Source organism: Balaenoptera physalus (assembly GCF_965194825.1).
Source record: "Balaenoptera physalus genome assembly, chromosome: 12".
Taxonomy (NCBI): Eukaryota; Metazoa; Chordata; class Mammalia; order Artiodactyla; family Balaenopteridae; genus Balaenoptera; species Balaenoptera physalus.
In genome coordinates this window covers 90,153,495-90,177,108 of record NC_138897.1, presented here as the reverse complement: position 1 = coordinate 90,177,108, position 23,614 = coordinate 90,153,495, and the positions used below count along the sequence as shown (strand labels likewise).

General features: G+C 56.0%; 1 protein-coding gene across 7 annotated transcripts in view; it reads left to right on the top strand.

The window, feature by feature from the left end:
- PITPNM2 (phosphatidylinositol transfer protein membrane associated 2) overlaps positions 1–23,614 on the top strand; it is a 143,790-nt gene that overhangs the window by 53,746 nt on the left and 66,430 nt on the right. The window contains exon 1 of one of the 7 annotated variants that reach the window (XM_082418185.1): positions 11,350–11,633. The exons of 5 other annotated variants lie outside the window; for them this stretch is intronic. The gene's annotated coding sequence lies outside the window, so the exon portion shown is untranslated. Of the gene's footprint in view, positions 1–11,349; positions 11,634–15,096; positions 15,552–23,614 lie in introns of those variants that run through there. One more of the 7 variants, XM_082418184.1, reaches the window with a different exon arrangement.

The window sequence follows — 23,614 nt, the reverse complement described above, 5'->3', positions numbered from 1 at the left end:
TCAGCCCTGCCAGGCGGGGGTGACGGATGGGGACACATTGGTGCAGGGGGGCCTCCCAGCTTACGAGTGGATCGGGCTGGCTCTTACTGTCCAAGACGCTGTGGGTGGCCCAGAGAGGAGGGCTGATCTTCTTCATGGGAACCGCCGGCTGGCGCAGATGGGGTCTCCAGGACAGTGTGCGGACGGGGCTTTCTGGGTTTGACAGCCAGCTCCCATAGGCTCTGGGTGATGGCAGGAAGGTGTCTGAATCGGAGTGGCCCACCCGGGTATTCCAGTGTTTTAAAAAACATCAGCCAAGCTGACCCTCATGCTTGTTTTGCATTTGGGCCTCAGGCACTGGTGATACTGGCTCCTCGCTCCCCCACCCCCAGCTCCCAGCCCTCTGCCCCCAGCCTGTGCGGGGGAGGAGTCACCAGCATCAAGAACCACTGACCCGCAGCGGAGAAGTTAGATTGATGGACTTAATAAACCCCCACCGTCTGTGGTGGTGAGAGCCAAGTGGGGGAAGATTGATCAGCCTCCGTCGGATTGTCCTGCGAGACAGAGGGCGGCTCTCGCCGCTGGAGGGACCGCTGTTTTTCACCCGTGTGAGCGGCTGGAAACCCTGTGCCCCACGAGGCTGCTCCTGGGGCCGCACAGCACTTGGGGCGTTTCCGGAAGTCTGTCTCCTAAGGAAGGGGCTGCAGGACGGCGATCCTGCCGTGAAGCCAGGCGAAGCCAGGCACCCTGGAGAGAGGAAACCCTCCGTGCTGTTTCTGCAAGGTCACCGGGGGCAGGTGGCCTGGCCCCGTCAGCAAGGGTGTGACGGACGGTGTGAGTGGCCCAACCCCTGCTGCTTCTCCTGGATGCTACAGCCACGTGCTCATTACGGAGCTTCCAGCTTGTCCTCCTTGCTCGAGGAAGCAGGGCAGGTGGGCCTGCGGGGACCTCCCTGTCTGTAACAGTCAGGAAATGTTAGAACAGCAGCGGACATGTACTGGGTGCTTGCCCTGTGCCAGGCCCTGTGCTGGGTACTTCCCTCACGTTATCTCATTTCATCTTTGCGACACTTCCAGCGTAGCGCTGATGTTAACCTCCTTTTGCAGATGAGGAGATGCCGAGAGACTAGGTAACTGGGCTGGGCATTGCCGGCCTGGCTTTTGACTCCTTTTGCAGGCCCAGCTGCCCAGTTGGTGGTCACTGGGAGCTAGATGGGCAGGACAGAGTGCTGGCTGGGTCTGTAACTCCTGGCGGGACTTGAGGCAGTGACCTTCTCGAGCTTCCGTTTCTACAGCTGTAAAGTGAAGATAGAAATGCCCGCCTCTGAGGACTGTTGTGAGGATGGAAGGAGATGGTCTGGATCAAGGGTCAGGAGCTTCCAAGATGGTCCTCTGTGCTCCTGCCTCCTGGTACACGGCCCTGGGCAGCCCCCTCCCACGCTGCACAGGGCTGACCCGTGTGACCCATGGATGTGGTGGGAATGACAGCGTGTAAGTGCCAAGGCACAGTGTGCTTTCTGCTGTCCTGTCTCTTGGGTCGCCCCCTCTGGGAAGCCAGCCGACACCCACGAGCTCAGAAGTGGCTCTTCCGGCCCTAGCTGAGCCTCCTGATGACCATAGTTCTGGTCAGCCTCTTGACTGTGACCTCCTGAAGGATCTGGAGCCAGAACCACCTTGCTAAGCCCCTTTCGGATTCTGGATGCCCACAAACAGCATGAAATTATAAACGTTCATTGTTTTAAACCACTAAGATTGGGGGTGATTTGTTACACAGCCGTAGATGACTAATACAAAGTGCCATAAACGCTCCTTTCCTTTCTCCTGTTTCACTGACTCATCTTTGTTCCACTGGCTGCAGAGATGCCTGTTTTCTGCTCTCCCTCATAACTGCAGGTCTTGATGGCTCACATCAAGGCCTTTGCAAGAGCACTGGGGTTGGTCCCGTCCAGAGCCCGCAAGGTCACATCTGCTTTGCGGGTCCCTGGAACCTTCTGTCTTTGGCCTGAGCTTGAGGGCTGGTAGGGAGGTGATGGGTGAGGGCGAGGCAGGTGAAGAGTAGTCTCTAATCCATGGGTTTCTCTGGCTTTGTTTGCAGGAGTTGTTTTAGTTGAGAGTGAGGCAGGGATGTTCCAGCCTTTGAGTATGGGAGGAAAATTCATGTTCTTTCTTTCTCCTCTTTCTTCATCTTCCTCTTCCCCTGGCTCAGCATTACAGACCACCTGAGACAAAGACTTGTTCCCTTTTGTGGGGGTCAGTCTGCAGAGAGCCGGTCCTAGGGCCCAGAAGGGAGCCGGGGGCAGCCAGATGGTCTTCCCAAGAGAGGGTTCTGGGCCAGCAGCGAGGGTAGGAGGGTCCCCTTTAGAAGCAGGCCAGGCAGGTGGGAGGCCATAGGAAAAAGGCAGGGAGGGTATAGGCCAGGCAGCCAGGCCAGGCACAGTCTGTCGCCTTTGAGGGAGCCAATCTGGCTGGTGGGAAGAGGCACTTACAGCCTCTGCCAGTGATGTCCCTGTTGTTGGCCTCAAACAGACTGATGTCACTGGCCAGTTGCAAGAAAGTGCATTTCAGACCAATGGCTTGATCTCTAGTGCCCAGTGGGGATGGAGTTTTACAACCTCAAGCTTCTTCAAATTTGCATAGAATGGCCGTAGATGTCCCCTGTAAGATGCCTCACCAAAGTCCTTGTGGCTACCCTGTCCTGAAGGACCTGTCCCTTACCTTCTCATTCTCCATAAAAAGCAAGATGACTTTATATGGTTCACGGAGAGAGAGGGCTGTGTCCCACTTAGCTTGATCTGCTCGGCGGGTACGAGTGGTCTTGTTAAACCTGTACGTGCTTTTATTTATTTATTTACTTATTTCTGATTGATGTATAGCTGACTTGTAATACTATATCAGATTCATAGTGAGTCAGTATTTTTGCAGACTATACTCCATGATAGGTTATTACAAGATAATGGCTTGTCCATGCTTTTAAAGAGCTGTGTTGTACATCCTTCATTGTTCAGTTATCCATCATTCAGTCATTCAATAGAGCTTTTTAAAACATTTTTGGAAACATTCTATAGAAGTGTAACAAACCTACAGGAAGTGTACAGACGTTAAGTGTCCTGCTGATAACTCTGTCCAGGCTGACCACCCAGATGGACTGACAGGGCGCTCAGACGTCCCCAAAGCCCCCCCGACTTCCACCAACCACCGTCACTTCTAAAACCATCCACAGGGAATTCCCTGATGGTCCATGGTTAGGACTCGGTGCTTTCACTGCTGAGGCCTGGGTTTGATCCCTGGTTGGGGAACCAAGATCCCAAGAGCCATGCGGCGTGGCCAAAAAAATTAAAAAATAAAGCTATCAACAGAGTTTTTGGACACCACTCATATGCCAGGCGTTGTTCTAAACACTGGAGATTTAGCAGTGAACCAAATGAAATCCCTTCCTAAAACACACTGGTGGTACTAAATGCCAGGAAGGAAAATAAGCAAGGGACTAGGATAGAGAGAGAGGGTGAGGGTGGTAGGGGTTTGAGATAGCGTGGTCAGAGAGAACCGCTCTGTGAAAACCTAAGTGAACTTAGGAGCAAGTCGTGTAATATCTGAGAAGGAGGGACTAGCAGGTGCAAAGGGCCTGAGGCAGAAGTGTGCTTGGCAATTCTGAGGAGTGAGAGAGGAAAAGTGGTAGGAGATGGCAGAGTCAGGGGCGTGATCTGGGAGGACTTGTAGGTCGTGGTAAAGACTTTGGACTTGGGACTTCCCTGGTGGTCCAGTGGTTAAGACTCCGTGCTTCCACTGCAGAGGGCCTGGGTTCAATCCCTGGTCGGGGAACTAAGATTCTGCATGCCGTGCAGCACGGAAAAACAAACAAACAAACAAAAATCAAAAAAACCTCCTAAGTTTGAAGGGAGCTGTTGGAGGGTGTTGAGGTACAGGCATGACATATTCCTATTTGCATTTACATTTTTAAAAGTAAATTTATTTTATTTATTTATTTTTGGCTGCGTTGGGCCTTCGTTGCTGTGCACGGGCTTTCTCTAGTTGCAGTGAGCGGGGGCTACTCTTCTTTGCTGTGCGCGGGCTTCTCATTGTGGTGGCTTCTCTTGTTGCAGAGCACAGGCTCTAGGCTCCCAGGCTTCAGTCGTTGTGGCATGAGGGCTCAGTAGTTGTGGCTTGCGGGCTCTAGAGCGCAGGCTCAGTAGTTGTGGCGCACGGGCTTAGTTGCTCCGCGGCATGTGGGATCTTCCCAGACCAGGGCTCAAACCCGTGTCCCCTGCATTGGCAGGCGGATTCTCAACCACTGAGCCACCCGGGAAGTCCTGCATTTACATTTTTTTTTTTTTTTTTTGCATTTACATTTTAAAATGCTCACTTTGGCTGCCGTGTGGCTAAGAGAGTTGTTAGTGAAGATATTCTTCAGAAGGTGGCATAGAGGGAAGTGAATCACCTTCAAGAATGAGTTGGAAGCCGCTTGCCCTTTAGCCGTGCACACAGAATCACCCGCCAGCCGCCAGCGTGCAGGCCTCCCCTCTCCCCCGTGTCTGGCCGCTGAAAGGGTGGGGGCTTTCAGGTGTCCCCTGGGTCTCTGGGCCGCTGGGGAGGCATCGTAAGGCGGAGCCAGGCGCGGAGCTGTTCCTCCCCTCTCCCTGCCCAGCCTGGGTTCCGAGGGAGTTAACTGCACACTTGGGTGCTGACCAGTGCAGCTGGGCTGAGTGGAACGAAGTATGAAGATCTTGGGCCTGACCTTGGAGACCTTCGAGAGGAACCAGGCCAGTCCCGCTGTGCTGTGGGCTTCCCTGAGGGGCCTGCTCTGAGACCTTTCCCTCCGGCTTATGGAAACTCACGTAGCCCGGATGTCAGACTTGCAGAAGCTGCCAGGGGATCTGCCTCTGCTTTCTTGGGCCCCTCTCTCTTCCTCCCTCCCTCCCTCCCTCCCTTCCCTCCTTCTTTCCTTCCTTCCTTCCACACTTCTCTCAAGATACCCTATGGTGGACCTAGAGATGATCCTACATAAGTCAGACAGAGAAAGACAAATATCATATGATATCGCTTATATGCAGAATCTTAAAAAAATATACAATTGAACTTACAAAACAGAAACAGACTCACAGACTTAGAGAACGAATTTATGCTTTCCAGGGCAGAAGGGTTGCAGGGAGGGATAGATTGGGAGTTTGGGATTGACATGTACACACTGCTATATTTAAAATAGATAACCAACAAGGATCTACTATAAAAAGATTAAAATTTTTTTTAAAAAGGGACTTCCCTGGTGGTCCAGTGGTAAAGAATCCGCCTTCCAATGCAGGCGACGCAGATTCAATCCCTGGTTGGGGAACTAAGATCCCACATGCTGCAGGGCAACTAAGCCCACGCACCACAACTACTGAGCCCACGCGCCACAACTAGAGAGAGAAAACCCTCACGCCACAACTAGAATGAAGCCCGTGCACCGCAACGAAGAGCCCGCATGCCGCAACTAAGACCCAACGCGGCCAAAAAATAAAGAAAACAAATAATAAAAATAAAATAAATAAATATATATTTTTTAAACCTATAAAAAATTTGTTAAAAAACCCAATGATGCACTATGGAACAGTGAGAACCAGCTCAGGCCCTGGAACCACATGACCAGGGTTGGAATTCGGTTTCATTGCCTCCAGGCTATGTGACCTGGAGCAAGTAAGTCACTAACCTCTCTGTGCTTCAGTTTCCTCATATGCAAAATGGGGACAAAAATTAGTTAAACCACATAGCACACGGTAAGCCTACAGGCCCCGTCCATCCTCTGCCTTCCGGGTCACTGACCCCCCCACCCGCCCCCCCCCAACCGCTAGCCCGGACACTGATTAGTGGTGCATGTCTTCTTTGAGTTGTCTGACATTGTTGCCCCTGGACCCTCTTTGAAGGAATGCATTTGGGAGATTATAATAGAATCATTACCATTTATCGACCTTTGCCCACGTCCCAGCTATATGCCAAACACGTACATCATCTCACCTCACCCTCAGAAAAGCCTGTTTTCTTCCCCGTGTTATAGAAAAGAAAACTGAGCCTTAGAGGGATGAAGGAACTTGCCAAGGTCCTCTGTCTGGTTATGGCGGAGCCAGGATCTGACTGCCCTCCCACGAGCTGCTTCTCTCCAGCCAGGAGCAGCGTGATGGTGCTGGCTTGCCGTGGATGCTTAGGGCTATTGGTTTCCCGTTCTTGCTCAAGGCCACCCTGCCTGGTCCCAGTGACTTTCCCTGCCTCTGGCTATAGGATGGTCCAGAGAGGACCTCTCTGCAGAAACCTAAATAAACTTAGGAAGCGAGTCGTGTAATATCTGGGGAAATGCATTCCAGGCAGAGGGCACAGCACGTCCGAAGGCCCTGAGGCATCTTTCAGAGAGGGTGTTCCTTGGGCCTTCTCCCTGTTGGCGTCTGGTAGGCCATCAGGGACACGGGGAATCCTGACTTGGTGACGCTGGCTAACACAAGGAGCCTTTCTCTGAAGGTCCCTGGCATTCCTACGTGACTGGAGGGGCCTGTGAGCTCCCCGGCTGGACTTCAGGAATTGAGGTCCAGCTAGTGGCAGGCCACAGGGGGTGCTGCCCGAGTCACTGTGCAGTTGTCAGCCCCTCCTGTATCTTCAAATTGCATTTTGGAGAGTGGACTCTTTTTTTTTCTTTTTGTATCTGTTCATTGTGGTAAAATATACATAAAATTGATCACTTTAACCATTTTTAAGTACATAGTTCAGTGCCATTAAATACATTCAAGTTGTCGGGCCACCATCACCAGCATCCATCTCCAGAGCTCTTTTCTTTCCCCAAACAGACACTCTGTCCCCATTAAACACTAACTCCCCCTCCCCCATTCTACTGGTACCTACCCTTCTACCCTCTCTCTCTGTGAATCTGCCTATTCCAGGCACCTCATACAAGTGGAATCATACAGTATTTGCCCTGTGGTGTCTGCCTTCTTTCACTCAGCACAATGCTTCCGAGGTTCATCCGTGCTGTCGGGGAGTGGACTTTTCAGAAATAGATGAGGAGTCCGCAGCGTATGCCGGCCCCTGTCCCAGGCGCTGCAAAGGAACAAGAGGAGGAGAAGCCCAGGTCCTGGGTTAAGTAACTCACGTCATCCCTACACCTGAAGGCTGGGGCTCCTCGGCTCCTGGCCTCCCCTGTTTGCATTTCTGTAGGTGGGCGCATCTTGAAAGCAAGACCCCCGTCCCACATTTAGTCCTCCACGGGCTATGTGTTTAGCTGCTTCTCATCTCAGCCTCATTTTTCTCATCTGTGAAATGGACCTCGTGCACTGATTCTCCGATTATCTTTGGCCCTATTGAGCTGGCTTCCCATGGCCAGCCCGGAGCTGACCCTTGTGTGCCAGGCCAACTGGGAGCAGGTGGGGGAGGAGTCCTTCTTAGACTATGACTTTTTTACTTACTAAAAATTAATTAAGGAACTTTGATGTATCAGGACTTAAGAGGAGTTGACAGGTCACATGGTCTCCGAAAGCACAGGGCTGGTAATCTATTTAAAAAAACATTTTCTTCTTCTTCTTTTTAATTTAATGGAGGAAATCATTAGCTGGGAAATTGGTAGAGCTGATTTATTCCTGTTTTGGGGAGGGGGAGTGGAAGAGAAAATCTGCTCTAATTGCCATTTGTTCTAAAAATATGTCAGCAAAATATTCCCATTAGCTGGTCCTGGCATGGACGGAGACAGGGCCTCCAGCTTCCTTCCCTTCACACCGTGCTCTGGGCAGGGGCAGGGGGCTCTTTCTGGACCCAGGTGGGCAGCCGTGCTGTCAGCAGAGTCGCATCTTCTTAAAGGTCCCAGCAGACCTGCCCAGGCTCCCCGGTGTGTGTTCCGGTGGGGCCCCTGCTGCCGCGAGCCTCAGGGCTCTCACACTCAGGCCCGGGTTCCCAGGGATGCGGGACTGGGACCCCCATCTGGGAAAGAAGACTACGTGCCTCCTGGGCTTCATCTGGTTCCAAGGGGAGGCAACCGGGTTCACCCTAAAAATAACCAAACATGCAAACAGCTTCAACAGGCAAATGTTTTTCGTATCTGTGGGCCAAATAATTTAAAGGTACAGCTGTTTTTCCACTGTCCCAGTCTGTTTGTCTTCCCGGAGTGGGGAGGATCTCTCGGGGGTGATCTGGGCTCTTCTGGGGTCACTGTCTTCTAGCACCCCGGTTGAGGTCTGGCTGGGCGCTGAGGCCTCGCTGTGGGCCCTCAGCCACTGCCCTCTCCGTGGACACCTCCTGCCCAAGTCTGGCGAGGGGTGAGACCCCTGCCTCTCCCACGCGCTGGCCGGCCTGGCTGGAGTGCTGGTGCCCCTTCAGGCTTGCTGCGTGTGCGCAAGGGGTCCACCTTATGCCTTACTTTGATTTTCTGAGCTCGTCTAGCCCAGAAACAGGAGTAAAGCAAGTTCTCAGAGAGTAAAACAAGTAGCCACGCAGGATGTGGAGAAGGTGGAAGGCGAGGGACCACCTGGGTGTGAGCCCCGCTCTGAGCAGTGGCTAGGTCTAGGCCAGGTCTCCCGAACCCCTGCCTGTGCTGGCCTCCCCACGTTGGGGGAATCTGGGTGTCTGGGCCCTTGCCCTCCTCTGTCCTTCCTCACTGCCCACAGCGCCACTGTGAGGCTCCAAGGCACATTGTCACATCCACGGCTGGGGACCCTGTCTGTCCCTGTAATAATCTTCCCGTGGATGTGCCATGTCTAGGGGGGAAGCCCACCATCAAGTGGGGGGGTCCTGCGGGCGCTGAGTGTGGTCACCCCTTGGGACGGTGGGCCTGGGACTCCAGGGCAGGGGTCTAAAGCCATGGGGCGGGGCCACCATCGCTGGGAGTTGGTCCACAGTGGGGGGGAGGGGCAGACCCAGACCTGTGTGGTGGAGTACTGTCCTCTACAAAGTCTTCATTCATTCACTCACGCGCTCATTCATTCATTCCAAAGACTCGTTCAGTGCCTGCTGGGTGCCAGGCTGTCTTCTAGACCCTGGGGATACAGCAGTGAAAACAACCCAACCAAAATCCCTGCCCCCATGAAGCCTCCATTCCAGTGGGAAAGACAACTTTAAAAAAAAGAACGTGCTACACCATGGGTGAACCTGAAAGATGTTACACTGTGTAAAATAAGCCAGACACAAAAGGACAGATACTGCATGATTCCACTTATATGAGGTGCCTAAAGCAGTTAAGTTCAAAGTAGAGTGGTGGGTGCCAGGGACCGGAGGGAGGGTGGAATGGGGAGGCAGTGTTTAATGGGGACAGAGTTTCAGTTTTACAAGATGAAGTTCTGGAGATGGACGGTGGTGATGGCTGCACAGCAATGTGAATGTCCTTAATGCCACGGAACTGTACACTTCAAAACGATTGAAAAAAAAAAAATGATTGAGATGGTAAGTTTGATGTTATGTGTATCTTACCACAATTCAAAAAATAAAAAGAAAAGAAGAAAGAAAAGCCCACGGTATATTAGATGAGGATCAAAGCTATGAAGTAAATGGGAAAGTCAGGGGAGTGCCGGGTCTGGGGCTGTTTGAAATAAGTAAGGGGGTCGAGGAAGGCCTTAGTGAGGAGGGTCCCAGAGCCGAGGCTACGCGGGGGGGCGGCTCTGGGCAGAGGGTGCGTGGGTACAGATGCCCCGAGGCAGGCAGGGCAGGGCCTCCAGGCCTTCCCCTGTGAGTGGGGTGAGACCAGGTGACTTCAGGGCACAGGTTTGAAGGGGATCACTCTGGCCATCCTGTCGGGGAGGCAGGGGCATGCGGGAAGCTAAGAGAAGGCTTTGCAGGGTGAGGGGGAGCCAGCTGGGCCCCCGGTCCTCGGCAGCCGTTCCCAGCTCTGGGTGACCCATACCTGTTGGTGGGCTCAGAGCACAACCGGAGTTATGGTTGTTTGTGGTTGTGTTTAAGTTTTTCTGGAGTTCCCACTGCCACCCCTGAGATGTCACTTCTCTCCGACTTGGGACAGGTTGGGGTGGGTGAGGGAACAGCAATGGGATGGCTCGGCCAGGCTTCAGTTCTGGCTTTGAAGCCACACAGCCGTCCCCCGGGCCCTTGACCTGCCCTGGCACGGGGTCAAGTGCTGGGGGCCCCCTCCTGCCCAGGCCTGTTCCAGAGTCTCCTGCCTCTCAGGAGGCCCATGCCAGCCAGGCTGGGGGGAGTTCGGGGCCTGGGCTTCAGCCCCAACTCCTCCCGCCTTGCCGTGTGCTCCTCCAGCTGAGTCTGGGTTTCTGCATCTGCAAAGTGAGGTTTGGATTCTAGTGCAGCCGCTGTGCCAGGGCACAAGGCTGTGAGAACAGCTTTGTGCACGTGGGAAGGTGTCCCTGAGGACCCGAGACAGTGCAGCCCGAGACCACGAAACCCCTGCACAACCCCACGGGGGTCCACTGCTGCCACTTTAGGAATGGGGGAAGGGTCTATTCCAATCCTTCATCTCCTGCCCAGACATTCTAGGGATGACCTCAGGAGTTGCTGGGGGAAACGGCAGGAGATGGGGTTCTAGAATAGGGGTCTAGGGCCAATAGGGGCAGGAGGAGAGGTTAGCGGTTCAGGGACCTACGTCATTATGGAGTCCACCAAGTCCACGCCCCAGCTGGCGCCTGTTTTGTTCCCTGAGAGCCCAACTGCCCACCCTCTGTCCTTTTAGAGGGAGCCTTGGGGGCCAGGCTGCAGACAGAGGCTCGCTCCACTGCCCAGACACCATGGGGTAAGTAGGGAGAGGAAGGGATGAAGGAAAAGACGGAGGAGCTAGGTGCTGGGCTTGGACCGTGTCCTACCTTCCCATCCCATTAAGTGCTTAGAGCTGCTCTGTCCAGGGTGAGCACCACCAGCCCCGTGTGACTTCTTAATTTTAATTTTAAATTAAAGTGAAATAAAATTAAAAATTCCATTGTCCAATCACACTAGTCACATTTCAGGTGCTCAGTAGCCCATGGTCTAGTGGCGGCCGTACTGGACAGCCAGACGTAGAACACATCCGTCAACCCAGAAAGTTCCATGGGGCAGCGCCAGTCTCATCTCTAGAGCAACCGCAAGAGGTAGAGACCGTTGCCCGCCTTTTACAGATGGAGAAGCTGAGGCTCAGGAGGGGAAATGGCTTGCTAGTCGGGCCGCCAGGGAGTGTAAGAGAGTACTCAAACCTGGGTGCGTCGAAGTCCAGAGCGTGGACACGGGGTCCGTGTGCACAAGTGTCCTGCTGCCCAGAGGGCTGCTTCTCGGGGCAGAGGAGCCCAGAGCCCACTCGCTGGCCGCACACATGCTCTGGGACCTCTGCCTCCGTCCCCAGGGCCACGCGGAGCCCCCCTCAGGCTCGATTACCCAGTGGGGAGCAATGCTTTAACGAAAAGGCCAAACAAGGATTAACATTTCTATTTGGGGCCTCCGGGGCTGCACCTTTGAGACCGAATCCCAAATCCCATAGGAGAGGCTTCAGGAAACATTACTGGACTCTGAAAAACTCATTCTAAAAGTAAGAGAACGATAGCCGAAAGCTGGAAACAACCCACGTGTCCGATGAATCCGATGCTATGAATCAGCCGTAAAGAGGAATGAAGCACTGACCCAGGCTACAAAGTGGACGAACCTCGAGAACATGATGCTGAGTGAAAGAGGCCGCACACAAAAGGCCACAGAGTGGATGATCCCATTGATATGAACTGTCCAGAACAGGTAAATCCACAGAGACAGAAAGCAGACTGGTGGTTGCCCGGGGCTGGGGGGAGGCGGGATGGGGAGCGAGTGCCTATCAGGTATGGGGGTGATGAAAATGTTCTGGAATTAGAGGTGACGGTGGCACAGCACCATGAATGCACTCCATGCCTCTGAACTGTGTACTTTAAAATGGCAAAAATGGTCAGTTTTATAGGTGTTTTGCCACATTAAAAGTGAGAGGAAATGGTAGGATCTAGGTAGTGCATGTATGGATGTTCATTAGGAAATGTGTTCAACTTTGCTGTTTGTGTGAACCTTTTCATAATAAAGCGTCGAGGGGGAAAGTGAGAAGAGGATTGTGAAGAGAAAAATGTTTCCCAGGTCATGGCATTCAGAGATAGGCCTCCAGTGGGTCCGCCCTGAAGTCTTTCTGTGTCAGAGCTGCAAGGCCTTGGCCTCTGCGTTGGCTTCAGCCTTTCCGGGGCCTCTGTCCCGACCGTGGGGAGCGAGGGGAGGTGGGACGATGGGTGCTGTGCCTGCCGTGCTTCCGTCTCCCTGAGGAGACAACGTTCCTGAGATGGTGTCCACGCCCCTTCACCGGCCCCTGCTGTTTTGGTGTCCAGGTTGGGAGATGGCGGGGTTGTGCCCATTTGAGATCAGGAGTGGGGGCCCAGAGGTGGGCCTGGATGCGCCCCTGTCATGTTGTCTCCAAGAGGAGGAGCGGAGACCCCAGCCCAGGCCTCCCTGGCCCCATTCCTGCAGCTTGGAGTGGGTGCAGGGCCAGCAGCTATGGCCAGTCCTGAAGCTGGGGTCGTGGACAAGAGCCGCGGCAGGGCTGGCGCAGGCAGGTGGGAGAGCCAGCCCAGCGTGGGAGACCCGCAGGGAGCCAGGGCCACGGAGCCTTCAGGGGCCGTCCACCCGGGAGGGCCGTCCACCCAGGAGGGCCGTCCACCCGGGAGGGCTCACTCCCTTCGTCCTTCTCCTCCACTTCCTGCATAGGAGGTTCTGTGCGTCGAGGTCCTTCCCTAGTTGGATGTCCCCTCATCCCTGAGGGTGGGAAATGTGACTCGGGGTCTGGAGACTCTAATTTTTAGAAACGGGGAGGCAGGTGGAGGTCAGAATGCTTCCGCAAACACCAGGGCCCCAGGTGGTACCCAGGCCGTTGGGAGAGGCTCTGGTCCCCTCAGTCCCCGGGGAGTCTGGCCGGGCTGGCGGCGTGGTGTGAGATGAGGGGCGGGAGCGCCAGTGAGCCTGGCGAGGAAGACCTGAACCTCCTGCCCCCTCACCCCCCGCTCCTCCAGGGGGCAGAGAACTGCTGCTGTTTGCCCCACTGGGTCAGGCCAGTTCCCCTACCAGTCTGGCCGCCTCGGGCCCAGAAGGCCCGGTTTGGTGGAGGCTGCGCCAGGAGTGTGGGGAGTGGCTCCGAGCTGACGCCTTCCCTCTGGCATAAGGTTCCTCCACCCGCCTCAGGCTCTGCCAGCGGCTCCCCTTTCTCCATGGCAACTTAGCTCAGTGGTCCCAGTGGAGGAGACAGAATCAATTCTCCCTCTTCCCTCCCTCCCTCTCCTCTCTCCCCACCCCTTCCTCTTGGCTTCCCTTCCTCCTTCGTCCCTGCCGGGCTCGCGGCTCCTCCATCCATCCATCTATCCGTCCATCCGTCCGTCCCTCTGTCTCCGAGGCGCCCTCCCGTCTCCAGGCATGAGTTGCCGGCAGAGCTGCGTGCCAGGGGCGGCTCCCTGAGGCCGTCAGCATGGGGAGCTTGGGGGACCTCCGCAGACATGGGGGGCTGCTGGACCAGCCCCAGGCCGGCTCCTGTGGCGTGTGGCTCCCAGCTCTAACACTTTGTCTCCCCTCTTCCCCTTCCTTACATTTTCTTCCTGAAAGGTAATTTTCTGCTAAAACTGTCAGAGCCTTAGGACGGGTTTATTAGCAAGGCAGGCTCTGTCCTGGTCACGTGGGCTGCTGTTTTCCCTGGAGTAGCTGGGATGGAGGGAGAGAGGGAGGGAGAGGCATGGCCTGACTCAGAGATCAGAGGGGACACAGCAGAGTTTGGGTGTGTGTGGGGTCTTTCCTCCAGGGTGGCTGTGAGAAGCCCACCCCCGACTCCTGTTGCTTGGGTCTGTGGCTGTCCGTTGCTCTTCCATTTTTCAGCCTAATTGCTACACAGCATGAGCAGTCTGCTTTCCTGGACCGTGGTCTGACCAGGGGGAAGGGAAGGGAATTTAGGGGCATGCACGTGCACGCCAGATGGGGCAGGTCTACCGAGTGTCGACGGCTGGGTACAGGTTTCTCCGTCTAATCCTTTCTCGCCTGATAATGGAGTTCAGTAGGGAAATGTTTTGTCCCCGTAACCAAGCATCTCCGAGAAGATGGTGTAGTGAAGATCAGCCTCTGGCTGGTTCCCGGCAGAGGGGGTCCTGGCAGCCTGGCTGTGGTGGTACCACCATCTGTCTGGGACAGCCCCTCAGCAGAGTTTGGTTCAGACAGGATCCTGAGACCGCTGCCCGGTGGGTCGAGATTTTCCCTTGTGTCTACCCCATCTCCAGCCATGGCGTTCAGGACGGCTTCTGCATGGCTCTCCTGGAAGGAATCAATGAGGTTAATTCATCAGCTGCCCATCCCAGGGGCATTCTCGGGATCTGTGCCACTCCCATTACCTCTGCCTCTGGCAGTAGATGATGGAAAAAAGAACCCCTCGCTGTTGACTAGAACATCTATGTTGATGGAAAGTGAGGCCCGAGGAAAACGGATTTAGCATCCAGTTCTTAGAAGCCATGGGTTTGAATGGTGCTTGAGAGGAAGCCCTGTGTGATCTTTAAATAGAAAGTGAACACCAGTGACTCACAGGGAGACTTGAAAGTTTGGTTCAGGTATTGGGGGAAAACAACAGTCAGCTCTGAACGTGGTCCCCACCTCGGGGGCTGAAATGGCAGGGAGTCTAGACATTCAGGCATGTGTCTCAGAGTCAGGCTTCTGATTGGATTATACATTTGTTTTCAGCATTATCTCTGGCAGATTGCTTTAAAAACAGACGGCCCAAGGCAGGGCCCCCCTGGTCTGGGTCTGTGGTCAGGTCTCTTTAAACTACATTTGTTCATCTCCCAAAGCCCTGTTTCACTAAAGCCGCCTTAGACTTGAGTCCTTGGTGCTTCCCTTTGATAATCAGATCGGTTCCTGTTGGGCAGGATGAAAATGCTTTTGTGTCTGCAGCATCTGTGCTGTGTCTTGCTTTTCCTTTGCTTTGAGGCTGGCGTCTGTCACCGAGACCCTCCTGGCATCTGGGCGCTGTGCAGGCTTCTTAATGACATTAGCCGCGTCTGGATTCTGGTTGGTTTGCCGTAAATTCTGATGGGTTTACGAGTTGTGCGATGGGTGGGGAGGCGGTGCGCTGGTTGGGCTTGGTTTGGTTTTGGTTTGCTGGCGAACGGAAAATCTGATGTGACACATGAAAGGTCAGCCCCGTGAGTGGCAGCATTCGTTCTCAGCTTTGCGCCCAGCCTCCACGGGAGGTGGCTGCAGCTGGGGTTACTCTGCCCCCGGGGCTCTTTCATGGGCGTCTAGGGTGCGGGTTGCTTTGGCAATCCACGTGTGTGTTTTAATCAGCAAGCCGGCAAGTCGGAAGGATGGCAGAGCAGGGCTGGCGATGGAGGGGGAGGGAGGCAAGGCTCCGCCAACCCGCCCGCTTTCATCCAAAGTGAATCCTGAGTGCTCCGTGCCAGCCTCCCCCCCTCCCTCCCGTGTCCTCCGGCACCAGGAGCCAGCCTTCTTTCTTAGTGCGATTTCACATAGCGGTGCCTTACTTGAAAGCATCGTAAAGAGCCGCAGAGGGTGTGAGAGCAGGTCGGAGCCCTGGCTGCCGATGGCTCCAGCCGCCGAAAGTGTGGAAAGCTCATTCCAGGAAAAGTGGAATAGTCCGTGTTGGCTGGCTTTCAGGCGGTGAGTGGCTCTCTCTTCTTTAATTCGACGGGAGCACCGGGATTCAGGGGCGGGCTCGGTGGGAAGCCTGGTGGTTCGGACAAACCTCGCGAAGCCCGTAAAGCTCCATGGGGAAAGTTTGGTTTGTCTTCCCCTGTGCGCTGGCGTCCCCCACCCAGGCTGTGTCGGGTGGGACAGGCGGTGCTGGCTCAGCATCAGGGACTCTAGGACTTGGGACCACGACTGCCTTGGGAGGCTGAGCCTGTGCCCCAGCCCAGCCCTGTTGCCCAGACTGAGAAAATCTCCTAGGGGTGGCACTTCATCTTTTTGCACAAATGGCTTAAGAAATCGTGCAGGAGAACAGAAGCTCGTGAACGTTAAAATCTCCTGGTCTGCTGTGCGACGTCCCTGAATACACACATACACACACATATATGCAGTCACACACATGCACACTCACACACACACAGATACGGTTTTCCCTTTTGCCATCAGGGGTGCATGTACCAGCTGGCATTCTGCCCTTGATAACATGATCTCCTATAAACAGTTCCCAGTACTGATAAGATCGAAGAGCTGTCCTTTTTATGCATTGCTTTTTAGCTCTGTGTCTTACCTGAGTGAGACAGACCATTCGTGTCCACTTCTGGAAAGAGCTGCCTCCCTCTCTTACTGTTCCTCTTTTCCAAAACCCCCCCAGGCTCTGCTACGTTGTCAGGTGTTACAGACATTAGCACATTTGTGTCTGCAGAGGAAGCCCTGGGTGCCAGCTTTTCATCCTGGGCTGCTGAGGGTCTCAAGCCGAAAGAAACGGGGGTCGTTAGAGAGAGACTGCTAAGCTTCAGAGGTGCTGAGCTGCGAGGGGAGGCCGTGTGTGCATGCGTGTGTGTGTGTGCCTTCCCCACATTGTTCATATTTGGGCATCTTCAGCTTTGCTTTCCATTTCTCCCCATTGTCTTGTTCATTTCCCTGATCAAACTCTGAACTGGGATCTTAACACCCACCTCACCGGCGCCTTCACAAATCTCATCTAATTTAACAATTTGCAACCACTTTAGAAGTGCTTGGTGTTGTCCCATTTTACATATGAGGAAACTGAGTCTCAGAGCAGTTGAGTAGCCCACCCTGCGGCAGAACCAGAACTCAGATCTCTGACTCATTCATTCATTCATTCATTCATCAGTTACACATGCAGCCTGCTCTGCATTGGGCCCCATGCCACCGGGCTTTGGGATGAAGGGGAGACCCAGTCCTTCCCTCCAGGGAGTAGTCCCTCCATCCCAGTTGTCTGAGGAGAGAAAAGGAAAGAAGCAGAGGGCAGGCGCTGAAGGAGGCGACGGCCCCGGTTGGAGTGGGGAATCCCTCGCTGGCGCCCACCCCAGCCGTCCACTCCCACCTGCTGCACTGTAGACAGTCTTGATTGGGTCCTGATCCGTCTGTGTTCCCCTGTGGGGGCAACCTGGCTCACTTTCTTTTAAAAATTAAGACATCATCTAAGGCCTTCCCTGGCGGTCCAGTGGTTAGGACTCCACGCTTCCACTGCAGGGGGCACGGGTTCGATCCCTGGTCGGGGAACTAAGATCCCGCATGCCGCATGGCGCGGCCAAAAAGAAAACAAAAAAATTAAGACATCGTCTTGTCATCAGGAAGACAGTCTGCAGAATGGGCCTGTGTGTTTTATGCTGAGAACTTAGGTGTGGGTGGCTCGGTGTAGAAGGAGGGCCACGTACCCCTGGGCACTGTGCCTCAGTTTCCTCATCTGTAACCTGGAGATAGCACCAGCTACTTCATGCACCTCAGCCTGGAGGAGGCAGGTGTGAGGGTGCTTGGCAATGAACCCCCGAATTGGCATCAGGATTTGTTATCATGCATTTAGATATCCCGGTACCTTACTCTCCAATGGCTCAGAAAAGACTGCAAGGTTTGGAGTATATAGACACATGCATATGGATATGCAAAGAGAGAGTGCACCATTGGTAAAGCAAATGATTTAAACAGTGATTCTGGGTAGAGAGAATCTGAGAGTTCTTATGTTATCTTTGCAACTTTTCTGTAAATTAGAGATTACGTGAAAGAAAGAAAGAAAGAAAAAAGACAGGTGTTTGAGGGCTTTTCCCCAAAGGTGAACACAGTAGTGATATAACAGAGGAGGGTTTGTACCTGAAGGAGCCCACAAGAAGCCACGTGAACAAAACCGATGACCGGCCCGCCCTGCAGGGGAGAAGGAGCTACTGTAGGGGCCCTTTCAGGTCATGGCCAGGCCAGCCTCTCTTGAGGCAGGGCTCTCCCTGGACACAAGGGCCTCTGAGGTCAAGCTCCTCCCCAGCTCGCTCCCTGAGCTTGGTGAGGCCTTCCCTGGGGCCTGAGTCTCTTCTTCCAGAGGACAGAGCCTGCTGCCTGCCCCAGGCCTGGAGAAAGTTGATGGTTTCTTGACGAGGCGCTGGTTTAGTTTTGGTCCAAGCTGCAGCATACCCTCCCGTGCTGTCGGCCTCGTGGCCTTCTGCTGCCCCCCCGGGCTCCTGAGAGCCCCTTTCGGTAAATCCTTGCGTGGTTGCTGGGAGTTCCGGCTCTGCTTCCTGTGGGCCACCCCAGCCTCGATCGTCTCCCCGACAAAGCGAGCGTGGTGGCACCCGAGCCCGGCGCCCGAGCGGGCTCCGCTCCAGTTTCACCTTGCTGCCGTAGCGAGAAGGGCATTTGTCACCGGGTCCCCCCGTCCCCTGTGAAAGCAGCTCAGGGGGTCGCGGGGAGGGCAGCAGGCAGCACCCAGGGGGAGTTTGGGGCCGCCTCACACCCTCGGGTGCCCACCGCGCTGGGGGCACACGGAGGCGGAAACAAGTCAGAGCCACCTGTCCTGCCCCCACTCTGCCATCAGCCCGGGTGTGAGACCTCAGAGAACTCCCTTGACCTCTGCGAGCCTCAGTTTCCTGGTCTGCGCAACAGGGTTACAGAGGGTGTGGGCAGAGCACCGCGATCCCAGGCGGCTTCTCACTCTGCCTGTCGCCCTGTGCCTTGTCAAGCACTTCACAGCTTTCGAGGTGTGGACACACCGTTACCCCTGCCTGTGGCTGTGACCAGGCTTTGTCAGGGCTGCGGCAGGCTGCACGGACAGGGAGCCGGGAACGGGGCATTTAAAACACTCTGGCTACCCGGTTTCATTTGCCCGCTGGGCCCCTGCTAATTGCGTGGCTGAAGTCCTTCGTCCGGATTCCGGGTTCCTGGGATGGGGAGACTGGAAGGTGGCAGCTGCCCTTGGGGTGGCAGGAAGAGCGGAACTTGTTAGCCACGCGGACCCGGGGTTGAGTCCTGGCCGTGTGACCTGCAGAAGCCACTCAACCCCGTGAGCCTGAGTTTCGCCCCCTGCAGGACAGGGGTGGTCCTCCCGCTGCAGGCGCTGGCTGAGAATGGACCCGTAGAAGGAGCGAGATGATGCGGGTGATTGCTTATAGGGCTGTCCTCCAGGGTAGGACTTGAGAAAAGGATTCGTTTCAAATGGCCACTCTGTACCAAAGGTCGTCCTAGGATCAGGGCCAGGCCAGCTGCTGCTTTACATGTTCCCAAACGTTTGGAGAGCCAGTGCTGTGTCATGGCCAGCGGGACCTTCCGTCAGTGGTGTGGTCACTAAGCTGCCTGTGGCCTAGAAGACGAAGGCCTGGGCCCCTCCAGCCACCCGAGGGCACATGCACAGCAGTGTTGCTGTCGGGGAAACCAAGGCCCAGAGGTGTATCTCACTGCTGGAGTGGGCGTGGCCACAGTGCCAAGGAGGGGCCTCCCCTGGGCCCAGAAAAGAGCAGGGACCAGAATTTATACTTGAATCATCGCCCAGCAGCTTCGGTCTGGAGGTAAGAGCCCAGCTTGACGGCTGCCCGCAGCCCTCTGCCCTCCCGGGCAGCAGACGGCACACTGGGATTCCAGGTCAGGCCCAGAAGACGGGGCAACTGGCACAGAGACCCAGAGGGGCTTTCCGGAGTCCCCCAGAGCCACGCTGGGCTGGGCTGGGTGGCTCTGGGGGCAGGACAGGGTCCCCCTTCCTCTCCGCACTGGCCCCTGCAGCCCTCCACCCGCCCCCCCCCCCCCGCCTTGCAGCTGTGGAGGGGCCGTGCTGGTGACACGGTGACATTCCTTCTGTGCAGCGCCCGCACGGATCACGACATTCTTGGGCTGCCTCTTGCCCCACAGTCGATCCAGGTTGGGCCGACGCGTGAAGGGTCATGTCGATGCGGAGCCCTCGGTGGTGTCCCCGCTACCCGTCCGGGCTGAGGAACCGGTTGGTCCTGTGAGGTCATTTAGAAAGCAGGCGGCCTCGTGTGCAGCCTGAGGAAGAGGCTCTACCCAGTGCGCCTTGGAGAAGAGCTTCCGTCCCACGGGCAGCTGGGCTTCTCTCTGACCGCGTGGCAGTCCACGCGGACTCGAGTATGGCAGCCGGCGGGAGGGCTCCTGCCTTGGCAAGCGCCACATTCCTCTGAGCTGCCCGACCTGGCTGCTCCACAAGGCCTGTCTCTGTGGGGGGGGAGGGGGTTTGGGGGCTGGACGACAGCAAGTGCCTTCTGCGGGGGCGGGGGGGGGGCGCCCCAGGGCACAGAGCCACTGCCTGCACGGTCCTAGGGCCCTTGGAGATGGTCTCGCTCAAACCCCTCTGCTTTAGCTGGGAAACTGAGGCCCACGGAGGGCCAGGGACCTACCTCGTCCAGCTCCCTGGACCTCGGTAGCACTACCTTCTATCTGCCTCTTGATAACGTTCAGGGCCTGGGCCCCGTCCCCACGGTGGGTGTGGCACTAGGACGGGATTTACACGCCTGAGAGCAGTGAGCCGTGCTGGGAGGAGCCAGCAGAGCCTCTGGAATCTGCCTGCCTCGCTGCGGGGGGGCGGGGGGGCAGGGGGGCCTGGGGGGGCCCCGGGTGGGGGGCCCCTGGGCTCTCTCGCGTTGCCCCGGGCCACCAGCAGAGGCTCCTGGCTGGGTCTTGCTACCCTGGACTCTCAGCTCACTGCCAGTCAGTCAGTGCAAACTTGATGGTTGTGAATTACCAGTGTGCAGAACGCATGCTCGGATGTGGCTTTGCAGTCTCCAAAGCATATTGCATCTGGTTTACCGGGTGAGTCTGGCTGCGGCCCTGTGCAATGGCCAAGGCAGATGACCAGAGTCTTTTCACGCAGGGGCAGAGGGGTTGAGTGAGCTGCCCGAGGTCAGACAGCAGCTCTGGGACAGAGTTTGGACTTCACATCATTTGCCTAACAAACATTTGCCAGGCGACTGCCTTTATCGAGCAGCTGCTCTGGCCAGGCCCTGGGGAGATGGCTGTGAGCAAGATGCAGGGCCTGAGCTCAAAAGCAAGCCGGTGGCGGGCGGGGGAGTGACAAGATGGCTGGAGAGAGTCAGCACCAGGTGCCCGTGGAGCTGACCGGGCCCGTGGGGAATCCTCACCTGGGCGAAGGGCTCTTTGAGCACAGGAGGGTCAGTCACCTGATTCCAAGCCCAGGGGGACACCGGCATGCGTCCCCTCACCAGCCAGGCCAGCGGACGGAAGTTGTAGTTTTGGCTCTGCCGTGTGACCTCAAGCAGGCCCTGTCCTATGACTGCTCTCTCCACCTGCATGAACAGGTCGAAGCAGGCCACGTGTTTGCATCCTCTGGTGAGCTCCCCAGTATCCTTGGGGAACCTGTATAAAATGCAGGGTCCTGGGCCTCTCACACAGAGGTTCTAATTCAGTAGGCCTGGAGGGAGGGCCAGGAATCTGCATTTTGAACAAGCTCACGAGACGTTTCTAAAGCAGCTCATCCCTGTGCCTCCGTTGGAGAGATGCTGCACTTGGCCATGGCGAAGCCCTTTGAGCGATGACCCCAACCTTGCCCCTTGGCATGGCAGCGTCCGCAGAGCTGGCAGGGTGGAGAGCCAGGGGTTTGCTGATGCTCAGCTGTCTCAGCTCCCACACCTGGCAGGATCCCAGGGGAACCCTGGTCTCGGTTCCGAAGCTTCCAGAAGCCTTGGCCAGCTCCCCACCCCCAATGAGACAGGTAGGGGATGCTGAGCCAAAGGTCAGGGTGGGGGTCTACCTTTGCTCATCAGAGAAACTGCAGTGCCTGGGTTAGGCCTTCACCCAAGGAGTGCTTCCGGCCGCTTGCTTGAGGCTGGTGCACCTGAGGACTCAGGCAGGCTGGTCTGGCCTGACCAGGTGTGGGAGACTAGAACAGGCTGTCCAGGCCCCGGCATGGGGAAAGCAGGGAGGCCGGGCGGCTCCATGTCCAGCAGCCACTTCCCCTCGAGTGTCTTCATAGCAGACGGAGAAGGGCTTCTCGCCACCTCCTCAAGTGACCTTAGCTAATTGGGCTGCAGCCCTTTTGAGAGCCTGGTGACAGGCTTGCTCTGTCCTGCCAAGTGCTGGTGTCACCCTCCCAGCCAGGACGCCATTACCTTTTCTCCTGAACGCTCCCAGAGCAGGGGGACGCTGGCTAATGTCCATGTGGTCAGCTCAGGCTGTGTCCTGTTTCCTGATGCTGCAAACCGGTGAACTAGTGTAGGGGCTGCTGTGACAAAGGACCTCAGGCTGGGTGGTTTAGAACCACAGAGGTATGTTGTCTCACCGTTCTGGAGGTCAGAAGTCTGAAATCAAGGTGTCTGCAGGGCCACGCTCCCTCTGAAGGCTCTAGGGGAGGATCCTTCCTGGCTTCTTCCAGCTTCTGGTGGCCCCAGGTGTTCCTTGGCTTGTGGCTGCATCTCTCTGATCTCTGTCTCTGTGTCCACATGGTTGTCTCCTCTGCGTGTATCTCTGTGTCCTCTCCTTATAAGGACACCCGTCACTGGATTTTGGGTCCATCCTAAATCCAGGATGATCTCCTCTCGAGATCCTTAACTAATTACAACCTCAAAGCCCCTATTTCCAAATAAGGTCACATTCTGAGGTTCCAGCTGGACATGAATTTGGGGGGGACACTCTCCCACCCGCTCTACCCAGCAGGCAGAGTGTCACCAGGTAAAGGGCAGGTCTGTTCAGCTGGCGGGGGCAGCAGTGGGCTGGCAGCTGGTTCCAGGAAACAGATGTGGGGCTTTTAGCAGCCTCAGGCTCTGTTGTCAGCTAGGGCAGCTTTGCCTCTGCGAACAGAATCAGAGCCCAGAGCCCAGGAGGTGGTTGCCGCGGGGTCAGCTACCCTGGAGAGGGTGTGCCATTTGGACACCTGCTTTACGGTGTCCTGGTCAAGAAAAGCTGCACGAGGCTCTGAAGAGCCAGCCTCAGGGCCAGGTTGAATCCCAGGGAGACAGACTGCTCAAGCGTAAGAACTTTCCAACAGGACCTTGTAGTGCGGAGCGTCCCGTCCTGGGAGGTGCTTTCGCTGCCCTTGCAGGGCTGATGTTGCAGAGAGCATTCAAGCCCCATCCCGAGAGCTCCGAGCCTGTGCTTGTCAGGGACTGACGGCCCCATCTGACAGCCACGGGTCCAGGTCAGAGACTCACCCACGGGCAGCCAAAGAGATGCGGCAGAGCCAGCCCCAGACCCCTGGACCCTCCCTCTGGCTGGTTTGTGGGTTTGTGGTGGGGAGGGGTGCCCTCACGCGCTGGCGTCAACTCCTCTGCAAGGCCCGACATCCCTCCCTGTGCCCCTCCCACCCTGTCGGCTTCTGCAGCCAGGTCTCCCTCCCCTGCTCTGTCCTGAAGCTCCACATCCTGCCAGCTTAGCCCAGGAACCTCTTCCGCGGCCGGCTGGGCACTGCGCCTGCCCCCGGCTCTGCCTCTCTCTGAGCACCGAGCCCTCACTGGGCACTTCACCCGGGGCACAGTGTGGAGTTGTCATCTAGGTGCTTGGCACCTGCAAGAGCCTTCACCTCTGTGTCCAGGGCCTGTCCCAGACAAGATGCACTGAACACATCTCAGCCATGAGGGTGATGTTGGTCTCCAGACAACTACGTGTACACCGGGCTGGATGTTTTTGGAGGGCATGAGGTCCAGCCCCGCCTTGACCTCCTGCAGACCTTGGGCAAGTCCCTGTCCCTCAAAGGGCCCTGTGTCCCCATCAGCTAAGGAAAGACGGATCCTGCTGCTGTGTGAAACCTTTCCTGTGTCTGACTTCCGGAAACCAGGGGTGACGGAGGGGAC